This window comes from Aegilops tauschii, chromosome 2, assembly GCF_002575655.3.
Source record: "Aegilops tauschii subsp. strangulata cultivar AL8/78 chromosome 2, Aet v6.0, whole genome shotgun sequence".
Classification (NCBI taxonomy): domain Eukaryota; kingdom Viridiplantae; phylum Streptophyta; class Magnoliopsida; order Poales; family Poaceae; genus Aegilops; species Aegilops tauschii.
Window position 1 is genome coordinate 237,968,411 of NC_053036.3, and position 14,933 is coordinate 237,983,343.

The window sequence follows — 14,933 nt, forward strand, 5'->3', positions numbered from 1 at the left end:
AGGAAATGACACAAGCCCTGATCATATCTTCAAGAATTTGATTTACTCGCTCGACTTGGCCACTAGTTTGAGGATGGAAAGCTGTGCTAAAGCGAATGTTGGTGCCCATGGCCTTCTGGAAGGAGTCCTAGAACTTAGAAGTGAAGATGCTTCCACGATCTGAAGAAATCAATTGTGGAATGCCGTGCAAGGAGACAATTCTGGAGGTGTATAGCTCTGCCAACTGAGCTGATGTGATAGATTCTTTGATTGGAAGGAAATGAGCCACTTTAGTAAGCTTGTCGATGACAATGAAGATAGCATCATTTCCGCGCTTGGACTTTGGAAAACCAGTCACGAAGTCCATTTCGATATGATCAAACTTCCATTCTGGAATAGCAAGAGGTTGGAGGAGACCAGCTGGTCGTTGGTGTTCTGCTTTCACCCTTCGACAGACATCACATTCGTTCACGAATTGAGCGATTTCTCGCTTCATTCGAGTCCACCAATACGACTGCTTGAGGTCGTGGTACATCTTCGTACTTCCAGGATGAATGGAAAGAAGAGAATTGTGCGCCTCGTTCATAATGACTTTCCTTAGATCAACTTTAGGAACCACAATCCGGTCCTCGAAGAATAAAGTGTCTCTGTCATCAATGCGATAGCATTTGTATTTGGAAAGACCCTTGTCAATACCACGTTTCACCTTCTTCACCATGGCATCAAGAAGTTGTGCCTCACGAATTTGATCTTCCAAAGTAGGAGAGACTATGAGGTTGGCAAGAAAGCCTTGAGGAACAACTTGGAGATTCAGCTAGCGGAAAGCTTCACAAAGATCCGGTTGAAATGGCTTGAGAATTAGGCTGTTGCAATAAGCCTTCCTGCTCAAAGCATCTGCAATGACATTGGTTTTGCCTGGAGTATATTCAATACTCGGATTGTACTCTTGAATCATTTCGACCCATCGAGTCTGCCTGAGGTTGAGGTTTGGCTGAGTGAAGATGTACTTGAGACTCTTGTGATCGGTGAATATGTCCACTTTTCTTCCCAACAAGAGATGTCTCCATGTGATTAATGCATGGACAACTGCCGCCAACTCAAGATCGTGAGTGGGGTAGTTCTTTTCGTTGGGTTTCAACTGATGAGAGGTATAGGCCACAAATTTCTTCTCTTGCATTAACACAGCACCGAGACCTTGAAGAGAAGCATCACAGAAAACTTCGAATGGCTTGGATTCGTCAGGTGGAGTTAAGACAGGAGCTGTGACGAGTTTCTCTTTGAGAGTGTTGAAAGCAACGTCACACTCAGGCGTCCAGACATACTTGACATGCTTCTGGAGGAGGTTGGAAAGAGGCTTTGCAATCTTAGAGAAATTCTCAACGAATCTTCGGCAATAGCTTGCAAGACCAAGAAAACTGCGAAGCTGCTTGACATTCTCAGGAGGTTCCCAATTCACAATTGCAGACACCTTCTCGGGATTAACAGCGATGCCCTTGGCAGAGATGATATGACCAAGGTAAAGAACTTCATCAAGCCAAAACTCACATTTGGAAAACTTCGCATAGAATTGATACTCTCTGAGCTTGTCGAGCACCAATCGCAAATGTTTGGCATGATCCTTCTTATTCTTGGAGAAGACCAAGATATCATCGAGATACACCAGGACGAATTCATTGGTATAGGGGTTGAAGATGAAATTCATCATCCGAGAGAATGTTGGAGGAGCATTGACAAGGCCGAAAGACATGACAGTATATTCATAAGAACCAAAGCTTGTTCTGAATGTTGTCTTGGGAATATCTTCTTCACGAATCCGAATCTGATGATAACCCATACGAAGGTCAATCTTGGAGAATATTTTAGCACCTTTGAGTTGCTCAAATAGCTCATTGATGTTGGGAAGTGGATATTTGTTCTTGATTGTCTTCTTGTTCAATGGACGGTAGTCGAAACAAAGTCGGTCCGTGCCATCCTTCTTCTGGACAAAAAGAACACCACAACCCCATAGAGATGAACTCGGTCTGATCATACCTAGACGCTCTTGTTCATCGAGCTGTTTCTTCAATTCCTTCAGCTCCTTGGGTCCAAGCTTGTAAGGACGCTTGCAAACGGGTTTAGTGCCGGGCTCAAGATCGATAATGAACTCAACTGGCCGGTGAGGAGGCATACCCGGAAGCTCTTCTGGAAAGACATCTTGATACTCACAAACGACTGGAATTTGAGAAATAGCATCCAACTCGCCCTTCTCATTGAGAGAAAACAACCGAATGGTTTCATCACGAGCGGCATAGATGATAACATCCTCAGAAGAGTGTGTCAATTGAATTTCCCTGGCAGCACAATCAAGTTGAGCCTTGTGCTTAGAAAGCCAGTCCATCCCGAGAATTAGATCAATATCCGAGTCACCAAGAACAATTGGTTTAGACAGAAATTTATAGTTCCCCATCTTGATGGAAACATCCGAAACCATGTAGCTTGCGTTCATGCATTTGCCCGGAGAGACAACTGCTAACGTTCTAGGCAATTCTTGGAAATGCAAGTCATGCTTAGATGCAAATGGACTTGAGATGAAACTAAGTGATGCACCAGTGTCAAAAAGAACTTTTGCAGGAAAATCATTAACTGAGAGATTACCCATTATCACATCAGTAGATTCCTCCGCTTGAGCTGCGTTCATCATGTTGACCTTTGCAAACTTGGGATTATGCTTGACCACTGCATTGCTGGAAGATCTCACAGGAGGAGGAGGCGGAAGGCGCCTTTGGTTGAAGCATTTGTTAGCATAGTGACCTTTCTGCTGACACTTCTTGCAAGTCGCCTCTGAGAGTGGACGATGATAAGGAGCATTCGACTTTGGAGCTTGATTCTGAGCTGATAGCCAGGGTTGGATGAGTGGGAAGATCCATGGCCACCTTTGTTCTTCTGCTGGAAAGGCTGACGAAATGGAGGAGGAGGGGGCAACCAGAACTTCTGTTGCTTAGCAGCCACTAGTGAGGAACAAGAAGACTGAACTGCGTCCCTGACTCTCTTCTTAGAAGCCTCACACTTGAGCTGAGCAGCCTCTTGCTTCAGTGCCATATTGTAGAAATCATCATACTTGGTCGGCTCAAAAAGCACGAGAGGTGTCGTGGAATTGTCACGGCAGATGTCCTCGAGCTAGGACTTAGTCATGGAGCCATCGCAGCTAGGAAGCTTGAAGGGGTTAATGCGGGACAAGGAACACGAGGGTTTATACTGGTTTGGCCCCTTACGGTGAAGGTAAAAGCCTACGTCCAGTTTGAGGTGGTATTGATTAGGGTTACGATTACCAGGGAGCTAAACTGCTATGCCCGGCTCTCGATGAGATTGTTCTTGTCCCTAAACCGCTGCCGGGTCCTCCCTTTATATAGGGAGGCCGACGCCCAGCAGCTCTCAGAGTCCCGGCCGGCTCATAAGAGTGTCCGGCTCGGACTCTCAACTATCCTTGCCTTACACTACAAGTTCTAGCATAATAATGATTGCAACTACGGGCTTTAAGCCGCATCCGGGTCTTAAGCCCATCTTTGGCCCACCGTCTTCAGGCTTGGCGCCGGGCTTCTGGCAATGACCATATGAGTAACCCGGCCCCTCCTGGCGGGTGACTCTAAGGTCTATATCCTCAACATTAGGCCCCAAATTGATTTGAGCCGGCTCATGTCAATCTTCCATTCCTTTGACAGAAAACCTCCGGCTTACAATTGTGTGAAGGCCATAACCCGGCGTGACGTCATCCTCCGGACTCCGGATAATCCGCCATGACGTCATCTTCCATTAAGCCCGTTTTTTACTCCGCCAGATCCGCAACGGATCTTTTTCTTTACTGTCATCCCGAAAATCGAGGCGTTTCGTGGGGAGATAACCACGCCGTGGTCTCCTTGATTCTCGCGCCCACTTATGAGCTCGCCTTATAAATAGGCCGGCCCGACGGGCTCTCAGCCACTTCTCTCTCCTTCATCTTCTTCCTCGCGCCACTGCTCCCCTGCCCGAGCTCTGCTACTGTCGCCGCCGTCGCGCCCCCGGTCTTCGTCAACCTTGGCCGCTGCATCACCCTGACTCGGTTCAGACAAATGGCGGCAACCTCCGCTCCTCCTCAGCTCCGGTGAGTCCTCGCCACTCCATAGGGCAGATCCGCACTAGGGCTTCATAGTTCTTCCTCTGTTCTTCATAGTTCATCGCGGCTCTCAGTAGATTTGAATTTTACTGCCCCTTTTTGATCTTAGCTCTGTATAGATTTACTGCGGTAGACGTTGAAGACCCATTTCTCATGCAAATATCCCTCTTTTTACTGCATAAGAGCTTTGTTCAAGCGCAAGAACCTCCCCTCGTTTGTTTCTAGGTCTAGAAACTTTTCTTTTACCCGACCATTTTGATCCAAAAAATTTACTGCGATGTGTGAAACCTGTTTACCACACTTAGTAAAAAACTGCAATCATTGAATCTCGGCAGTTTACCGTTCCGGTTTAAAGAAACCACGCGCCGTAGAACCTTCCGGCTTAAAGAAAATCATGCGCCATAAAATTTCCGGCTTAGCTGTGATAAGGCCTGTAGACAATCAAATTACTCGCAATCCCTCGGCGGCTTAAATAGCCCGATGCACTTAAATGTATACCATTAGCCCCCTTCATAAGCCGCCACCTTGACATTGAACTATAGATTTCTTCCGGCTCATAATTAAACCGGACGTTTTTCCTTTTATCATAGATTGCCGACTTTCACCATGCCTCCCAAAGCTCCCAAAGCCTCCATCACTTGCAACTGGATGAGGTCCAATGTCACCAATGAGACCCTAGCGGATTTTGTTAAGTCTGGATATCTGCCCAAGAAAGACATCATGTCCTACCGTGCCCCTGACCCATCAGAAGAGAGACCACAGCCAAAGGACGGGGAGGTAGTGATTTTTTCGGATCATATGAGCCGGGGCTTCGCACCGCCCGGTTCAAAGTTTTTCAGAGACGTTCTGAATTTCTTCGATCTGCGGCCTCAGGACATAGGACCCAACTCAGTGTCCAATATCTGCAACTTCCAAGTGTTCTGCGAGGTTTACCTTGGAGAAGAACCTAGTCTGCTGCTCTTCAGAGAGCTTTTTTACTTGAACCGTCAGAATGAGTGCGCCAATGGGCCAAGTCTAGAGCTAGGCGGCATCTCCATTCAGCGGCGAAGAGACTGTCTTTTCCCTTATGCCGAGCCGCCGAGCCACCCAAAGGACTGGAACATGACTTGGTTCTATTGCCAAGACACGTCACCGGCTGATGAAAGCCCGCTGCCCGGCTTTCGCCCATCGCGTCTGGAGTCAACACACCCACTGTCAGACAAACTGACTCCGGCGGAGCGCCAACCTCTGCTCCCCACTATCAACAAGATCAAGGCTCTCCTGGGCGATGGTCTGAATGGAATCGATCTGGTCCGGGTCTGGATCTCGTGGCGGGTGATCCCATTGAGCCGCCGCCCCGGCTTAATGTGTGAGTACACGGGCCGAAAGGATGACCCTCAGAGACACAGCCGCAATGATCTTCCTGAAGACGTTGCAGAGGAGATGACCAAGGCTCTTTTAAACGAGAGCCTGGCAAACTGCGGAAGGACCGGGTTAGCCCCCTTCTGCAAGACCAACCCAGCCCCAGCGGTAAGCCGCCAATCTGATCATCCTATCTTCTTCTGTATATAACTTTCAGCTGAATCGTTTGAAGAAATCATCATTGTATTTTTCAGGCTGACGACAAGTTATGGCGGGTCAAATACGACCATGAGGCGGCCAAGAAGGCCAGAAAGGTGAAGAAAGCCGCCAAAAAAGCCGCTCCCCATAAGAAGGGAAGTAGGCCAACTGCTTCGGAGCTGATGCAACTAAGCGACAGCTCCGAGTCAGAGGTAACCCCTGAACCTGTAAGCTCTTTGTTATGTTTTATTGTTTATCTCTGTCCGCCTTACCAACACTTGTTCATCAACAGGATGACACCGGAGCCAGTAACCCAATGGTTGAAGAGGTAATGTCACTTTCCTCCGACTCGGAGCCCTTGCCAAGGCTGAAAGTCCGAAGGGTAACCCGGAAAGTAAGCTTTTCACATCCTTTAGCTTATCAAGATCCTCAATTTATTTTGAAGCGACAGGTTCATGAGAGCCGGCGTCACACCCGGACCAACAAGGACACCGACCTCTCCTCCGGGCTACCTGACGCATCGAGGAAGCGCCGAACTGAGGTTATTTCCCACTTGTACCCTTTTCATACGTTGGCGGGTGTTATCCGTCAGCCACTCAATTCTTCTGACTCAAATTATCAGGAGACCTCCCCCTCTTCGGTCGACTCTATGCAGTCGAGTCTTCCGACTTTCAAGACCGCGCCCGGGTAATGGCAACCATCTCATGTTATACTTGTCTTTACTTACCCTTTTTGTGCTTAACGTTTCTGTCCTTTCAGTGCCCAGGCCAAGATCACCAAGAGGGCGAAGAAGTCCAAGCCGGTCGATGAGCTGGACTTGCCAGAGCCAGAAGCAACCGCTCAAGAGCCGCCAGCCGCCTCTGCACCTGAGGCCGCTGCCCCAACCACCAAGGCAACTGCAAAAGCTTCTGTTAACCCGGAGGCCTCCAGCTCGGCTCCACCAGCAGACGACCCGGACGTGGTAATCACCCGGACAGAGTTAGTTGAGCCGGGGAGACCTACCGTGCTGGCCAAGTGCTCCGCTAAGGGGGAGTTGCTGCAGCCCCACCGGGTGAACCTGGACCTCTCCGACTACGCCAACCTAAGCATTGGAGAGCTCGTCTCTGGCTACATCAGCCAAGTGCACAAGAGCCGGGACGCAGAGGTTGCCATGGTAAACCAGATCCAGCAGAAATCTGAGGTATCATTCTGCTGTCCTCGTACTTACTGCATAGTTACCTTTACCATGCTAGCCCCCAAGTCGACGACTTATGACTGAATATGTTGTAGACTTAGGTTCCAGTTTACCCAATAAAACCGGCCATTTGTAGATAGAAACGTTCAATATGCATTAGCCCCCAAGTGCCAAGTGTCTTTGCTTGGAAAACGCTTGGGACTTATATAGTAACTGTTCATGTCATAACCTGGAAATGTATGCAGGCTGCTGGCAAGAAGCTAGAGGCTGACCTTGCCGATCTCAAGAACCGGCTGAAGATGCAAGAGATGGAGACCCGAAAGGCAAACGCCAAGTTTGTATCCAGCATCGCCGCGCAAGAGAAGCTGAAGACAGAGTTTGACGCTGAGCGGAAGGCGTGGGCCGAAGAAAAGGCCGCATTGGTGAACCGGGCTGAACAGGCGGAGAAAACTCTCTCCGAGAAGACCGCCGAGCTCTCCGGCCTAAAGCGCCAGGTGTCCTAGATGGTGGCCGCCATCTTCGGTAAGTCGCCCCACCGGCTTTCATCAAGTTTAGAATTTTTATATCTCATAATTCATCCTTGTCGGCGGCTTATCTGATTCTGTTAAACAGGTCCCAGAAGTGCCAACCTCAACCAGAGCGTGGTAACCAAGCTGAAGGCCGTGTATACCCTGGTGGAGCAGCTCTACACCGGGTCACAACGTGCCTTCGCTGTGGTGGCCCTATCCAACGAGGTGCCGACTCACCTGGCAGAAGTCCTTCGCCGGCTTGTTGTACTGCCTCAACGGATCCAAGAACTGCGACGGGCCTCTGCAAGAGCCGGAGCGATCGCTGTGCTGAGCTGGCCTAAGGCGTTCTTGCCAGAGTTAGACCTAGCGGACATCGCCCTCGGCTACCCAAGTCTGAAGGAAGACGGCACCGCCTTTGATCAGAAGGACTTTGCAGCTTGCGTGAAGGCCGTACGCCCGGTGGCCACTCTTATTGGCAACGATACCGATCTGACCAAGTACCAGCCGGGCTACGACGCAGAAAATCAGAGGATTCCTACTCCGCGCTATGAAGCCCTCAACTTGATCCCGCCGGCTCGTCAGCACACTTTCGCCCCGGAGATTGACCCGGCCGGGTTAATTGACGAGGAAGCCCAATTCGAAGCTCTCAGCGGCATCGACTGGAAGTCATCAACTTTCCAGGTCTTGGGATCAGCCGGAGGAGAAGAGAGGAACGAGCCGGAGACCTCAACTCAGCAAGCGTCGTAACTCCGCTGGCGGCTTATCAATCAATGCCTCACCTTTTTGGACTCAATGAGTCTTTGTAATAGAGTAGGACCAACACTTTATCTCTGCTGTGCCATCGTGCACGCCTTGAATGTTAAAGTCTGATGAAGTTGTTTCCTTTATGTTTCTCCGGGTCATAATCAATCCTTTGTTTTCTTTAATCTCAAAATAGTTGCTGTTAACTATCCTGCATAGAAGGGCAAATCACAAGTCTCGAGGCGGCTTACCGCCCTGAGAATCATAAGCTTTAGATATATAACCCGGAATATGAATTAAAAAGGACTGGTCTTCAACTGTATCCTTAATACAGCCGTAAGAACATACTTAGCGGCCTGCAAGCATACTTCCGGCTCAATTAGCCCGGGTGGTAAGGTTGGTACCGCAAGTCCGGTTTACCTGTCTTAATAACACCCATTGTGTTCAGCTAATACTGTAAGCCAAAGCCGGCAAAGTGAGACCCGGCCGTACACACGTTGAAATAATCAGACAAAAACTGACTATAAAGTAGAAGAACTTAGGGGCTTCCGGTTCGGATACGACCAGAGACCCGGCCCAAAGGGGTTATGCTAAGATTCGAATACGATCATATAGCCCCCAGTGGGTGTGGCGATGCCAATCAAGAGGGTATCGACAGCTATGTTCTCTTTGGTTCGAATACGACCTATGTTTGAACAGGAAGCCCCCAAGTGATTTTAAGAATTGTTTAACGACGCTAATTCGAATACGATCCACGTCGGTTCCCAAAGGGGTGAAAACATGATTCAAATATGATCAAGGAAAACTCCCCAATGAGCTCGGCACTTTGCCAATCAAATGGGTATCGACAGCTATGTTCTCTTTGGTTCGAATACGACCCATGTTTGAACAGGAAGCCCCCAAGTGACCTTATTGCTTACGGCTAGATTCGAATACGATCATAAGCCGGATCCTCCTTCAAGTCATCACGTAATCTTGCTATGAAAACAACACGTGCATATTTGGAGGAGAAAAAGGACAGAGGTCCTGCTTTATTGCTTATCATAATATATACATGGCTGAGAGAAATATGTACATCACGAGAGCTGGTGGCTCAAGTGTAGTAAGGCCGAAGCTGAGCTATGTTCCACGGCCGACGGGTCTCTTCCTCCGACTTACGTGAATCTTTACGCTCCCGAATGTCAATGAGGTAATATGACCCGTTGTGCAAGTTCTTGCTGACCACAAAGGGTCCTTCCCAAGGCGGGGAGAGCTTGTGCGCATCTGTTTGATCCTGGATGAGCCAGAGCACGAGATCGCCTTCCTAGAAGACCCGGGATTTAACCCGGCGACTATGATAACGGCGCAGGTCTTGTTGGTAAATCGCTGAGCGAGCTGCTGCCACATCACGCTGTTCGTCCAACAAGTCAAGAGCGTCTTGGCGCGCCTGTTCATTGTCCGTCTCAACATAAGCCGCCACTCGAGGTGAGTCATGACGGATGTCACTGGGGAGGACTGCTTCTGCTCCATAAACCATGAAGAAAGGCGTGAAGCCTGTAGACCTGTTAGGAGTAGTGTTGATGCTCCATAACACGGAGGGCAACTCCTCCACCCAACAACCCGGCGTCCGTTGCAAAGGGACCAAAAGCCGGGGCTTGATACCCTTCAGGATCTCCTGATTAGCTCTCTCAGCTTGGCCATTGGATTATGGATGAGCAACTGAGGAAACATCAAGTCGGATATGCTCTCGTTGACAAAATTCTTCCATGACGCCCTTGGATAGATTGGTGCCATTGTCAGTTATAATGTTGTGCGGAAAGCCAAAGCGGAAAATCACCTTTTTCATAAATTGAACCGCCATGGCTGCATCGCACTTGCTAACTGGCTCAGCTTCCACCCACTTTGTGAATTTGTCAACTGCCACCAAGAGGTGGGTCTTCTTATCCTTGGACCTTTTAAAAGGCCCAACCATATCAAGCCCCCAGACCGCAAAGGGCCAAGTGATTGGGATCATCCTCAGCTCCTGAGCCAGCACATGAGCCCGTCGTGAAAACCTCTGGCAACCATCACATTTACTGACCAAGTCCTCCGCATCGGCATGAGCCGTCGGCCAATAAAAACCATGGCGAAAAGCCTTGGCCACAAGAGACTTTGAGCCGGCGTGATGGCCACAATCCCCTTCATGGATCTCACGCAAGATTTCTTGACCTTCCTCAGGGGAGACACAACGCTGAAACACCCCTGTAACACTGCGATGATGCAACTCGCCATCGATAACGATCATTGACTTGGCCCGCCGGGTTACTTGCCTGGCCAAAGTTTCATCCTCAGGCAACTCGCCCCGGGTCATGTAAGCCAGATACGGCATTGTCCAGTCTCGTATGATATGGAGAGCTGCCACCAGTCGTGCCTCCGGGTCAGGGACAGCCAAATCTTCCTCTGTAGGCAACTTAACAGAAGGGCTATACAGGACGTCCAGGAAAGTGTTAGGCGGCACCGGTTTTCGCTGAGAGCCCAGCCGGCTTAAAGCATCCGCCGCCTCGTTCTTCCTGCGATCGATGTGTTCCACTTGGTAACCCTGAAAGTGCCCAGCAATGGCATCAACCTCACGGTGATAAGCCGCCATGAGAGGGTCCTTAGAGTCCCACTTGCCTGATACTTGTTGAGCCACCAAGTCTGAGTCACCGAAACACCTTACCCGGCTCAAGCTCATCTCCTTAGCCATCCGAAGACCATGGAGCAAGGCCTCATACTCAGCCGCATTGTTAGTGCAAGGAAACATCAACCGTAACACATAATGGAACTTGTCACCTTTAGGGGAAGCCAATACAACTCCAGCCCCCGAGCCCTCCAACTGCCTGGACCCATCGAAGTGAATAGTCCAATATGTGTTATCCGGCTTTTGCTCGGGCACTTGTGACTCTGTCCAGTCATTGATGAAATCCACCAAGGCCTGAGATTTAACAGTAGTGCGTGGCACGTACTTGAGACCATGAGGTCCAAGCTCTATAGCCCACTTAGCTACTCTCCCTGTGGCCTCTCTGTTTTGAATGATATCACCAAGAGGGGCAGAACTGACCACGGTGATGGGATGACCCTGAAAATAATGCTTAAGTTTCCGGCTCGCCATGAACACACCATAAACAAGCTTCTGCCAATGCGGATATCGCTGCTTGGACTCAATGAGCACTTCGCTGACATAACAAACCGGCCGCTGAATCGGATGCTCCTTACCCTCCTCCTTGCGCTCCACCACCATAGCCACACTGACGGCTCGTGTGTTTGCCGCCACATATAATAATAAGGGCTCCTTATCAACCGGAGCAGCAAGGACTGGAGGCTCTGCCAGCTGCTTCTTCAAATCCTCAAAGGCAGTATTGGCTGCATCATTCCAGACAAAGTTATCAGTTTTCTTCATCAACTGATATAGCGGCATGGCCTTCTCACCCAGACGGCTTATGAACCGGCTTAAAGCAGCGATGTGGCCCGCCAAGCGCTGAACGTCATTTATACACGCCGGCTTAGCCAGGGAGGTGATGGCCTTGATCTTCTCCGGGTTAGCTTCAATGCCTCTGTCAGAAACCAAAAAACCCAAGAGTTTGCCTGCAGGAACACCAAAGACACACTTGGCTGGGTTAAGCATCATCTTGTAGACCCGGAGATTATCAAAGGTTTCTCTCAAATCATCTATCAAGGTTTCCTCCTTTATGGATTTAACCACAATGTCGTCCACACAAGCATGAACATTACGCCCAATCTGTTTATGAAGACAGTTCTGCACGCAACGCTGATAAGTCGCCTGTGCACACTTGAGTCCAAAGGGCATGGATACATAGCAGAAGGCTCCAAAGGGAGTGATGAACGCCGTCTACTCCTGGTCCTTAACTGCCATTTTAATCTGATGATATCCGGAATAAGCATCCAGGAAACTTAAGCGCGCACAACCGGCCATAGCATCAATAATTTGATCAATACGGGGAAGGGCAAAAGGATCAGCCGGACACGCCTTATTTAAGTCCGTGTAGTCCACACACATCCGCCAGGTGCCGTTCTTCTTGAGTACGAGCACCGGGTTAGCTAACCACTCTGGGTGAAAGACTTCAACAATAAACCCGGCCGCCAAGAGCCGGGCCACTTCTTCACCAATAGCTTTCCGCCTCTCTTCATTAAACCGCCGAAGGAACTGCCTGACCGGCTTAAATTTCGGATCAACATTGAGAGTGTGCTCAGCGAGTTCTCTAGGTACACCTGGCATGTCATAAGGTTTCCATGCGAAGATGTCCCTATTCTCACGGATGAACTCGATGAGCGCGCTTTCCTATTTCGGATCCAGATTGGCACTGATACTAAACTGTTGAGATGAATCTCCAGGAACAAAATCAACAAGCTTAGTTTCATCAGCCGACTTAAATTTCATAGCCGGCTCATTCTCCGTGGTTGGCTTTTTCAAAGAGGTCATATCTGTTGGGTCAACATTATCTTTGTAAAACTTCAACTCCTCTGTTGCACAAACAGATTCTGCATAAGCCGCATCGCCTTCCTCACACTCCAGAGCCACTTTCCGGCTGCCGTGAACCGTAATGGTCCCGTTGTGACCCGGCATCTTGAGCTGTAAGTACACATAACACGGCCGTGCCATGAACTTGGCGTAAGCCGGCCGTCCAAATATAGCATGGTATGGGCTTCTTATCTTGACCACCTCAAAGGTCAATTTCTCCACCCTGTAGTTGTTCTCATCTCCAAAGGCCACTTCCAATTCAATCTTGCCGACTGGATAAGCCGACTTACCAGGTACCACACCGTGGAAAATAGTGTTGGACTGACTGAGGTTTTTATCAATCAACCCCATACGACGGAAAGTCTCATAATAGAGGATGTTGATGCTGCTGCCTCCATCCATGAGCACCTTAGTGAACTTATATCCTCCCACCTGAGGAGCCACCACTAGGGCCAAGTGGCCCGGATTATCCACCCGTGGAGGGTGATCTTCCCTACTCCACACTATAGGCTGCTCAGACCACCGCAAGTAGCGTGGAACCGCCGGCTCAACAGCATTCACAGCCCTCTTATGAAGCTTCTGATCTCGCTTACACAGACTGGTGGTAAACACATGATATTGTCCACCGCTAAGCTGCTTTGGATTGGTCTGATAACCCCCCTGCTGCTGTTGATGACCCTGACCAGACTGTTGATTAAAGCCCCCTTGACCGCTCGGAGGACCAGAATTTGAGCCGCCGCCCGGGCCATGAAAACCGCCGGCGCCTGAGCCGCCGCCCGGGCCATTGTAATTTTTAAAGGCCTTCATGATTGCACAATCCTTCCATAGATGAGTCGCTGGCTTCTCTCTAGAGCCATGCCTTGGACAAGGCTCATTCAACAATTGCTCCAGCGTCGGGCCTGACCCGCCGCCTCGGGGAGGGGGCCTCCCCTTGCGTCGCTGGTTATTACCTTGTGAGCTGGCGTTGGCTACAAACTCTAGGCTGCCATCGGCCTTGCGCTTGCCTCCTCCTTGGTTCCCCGGGTTATGCTGGGGACCCTTGCCATTGCCATTCTTCTTTCCCTTCCCTGCCCTTTCATCATCTGAAGGGGGATCCTTGGTACCATCAGAATCGGCGTACTTGACAAGAGCCGCCATCAGTGTACCCATATCATTGCAGTCGCGTTTAAGCCGCCCGAGTTTCATCTTTAGGGGCACAAAACGACAATTCTGTTCCAACATTAGGACTGCAGAGCCGGCATCCATTTTATCCGAGGAATGCATGATCTCCTTGACCCGGCGAACCCAATGCGTCGTGGATTCACCCTCCTGCTGCTTACAGTTAGTCAAATCCACAATTGACATAGACTGCCTACAGGTATCTTTGAAGTTTTGGATGAACCGGGCTTTCAGCTCAGCCCAAGATCCGATGGAATTCGGTGGTAGCCCTTTCAACCAAGTGCGGGCAGTCCCATCCAACATCATGGTGAAGTACTTGGCCATTGCCGCTTCACTGACCTCCAGTAGTTCCATGGCCATCTCGTAACTCTCGATCCAGGCTGCGGGCTGTAAGTCAGCCGTGTAATTGGGCACCTTCCTAGGGCCTTTGAAGTCCTTGGGTAGACGTTCATTGCGGATAGCTGGCACTAAGCAAGGGACACCCCCAGTCCTGGTAGGGATACCCACATCGACGGACATCATCGGATAAGCCGGGGGAGTCTGGTAAGCCGTCAACTGAGGCACCTGCTCCGCCTCTTGCCGCGCTCTATCTTGGTCTGCTGCGTGAAAGGCTCCATTATGAGCCGGGCCATGGCCAGGGGGTGGGTCATGGCGTCGGACGTTACTTGAGCCGGTCGCTGAGACCATGTGTCTGCTGTAACTCGGGCTCCGGCCTGGACGAGGGGTCGAGTGGATCCTGTCCCGGCTGTAGGAGTACGCCTCTTGTTGTGCCAGTGCTGTCTGAAGGAGTTCCCTGACCCGGCGGGTTTCAATAGCCGTCGGAGAGTCACCGTCGACTGGGAGAGCCGCCAGCCGGGCTGCCGCAGCGACCATGTTCTCCAGCGGGTTATTATAATGACCCGGTGGTATTGGCACGTACTGAGGCGGGGCAGGGGCACCTGGGGAGGCCCCATCACTTGTGGCTGAATAGGGGTCCCAGACCCGGGCACTATGACCCCTGGCGGGTTACTAGACCCTGCCCCTGGCGTGTTGAAGAGGTTGCGTGGATCGTAAACCGGAGGGAGTCGAGATTGGGCCTTTTGATGCCTCCTTCTCAGGACTTCATTGGACGCGTTTTGATCCATCGTGAGCCAGAAGGACTGCGCTTGAATCAATTGGGTTCGGGCATCGAGAGCCGCCCGCTCCGCAGCCATCCTAATCCCTTCCGCTGCCAGATCCTCCTTAGCC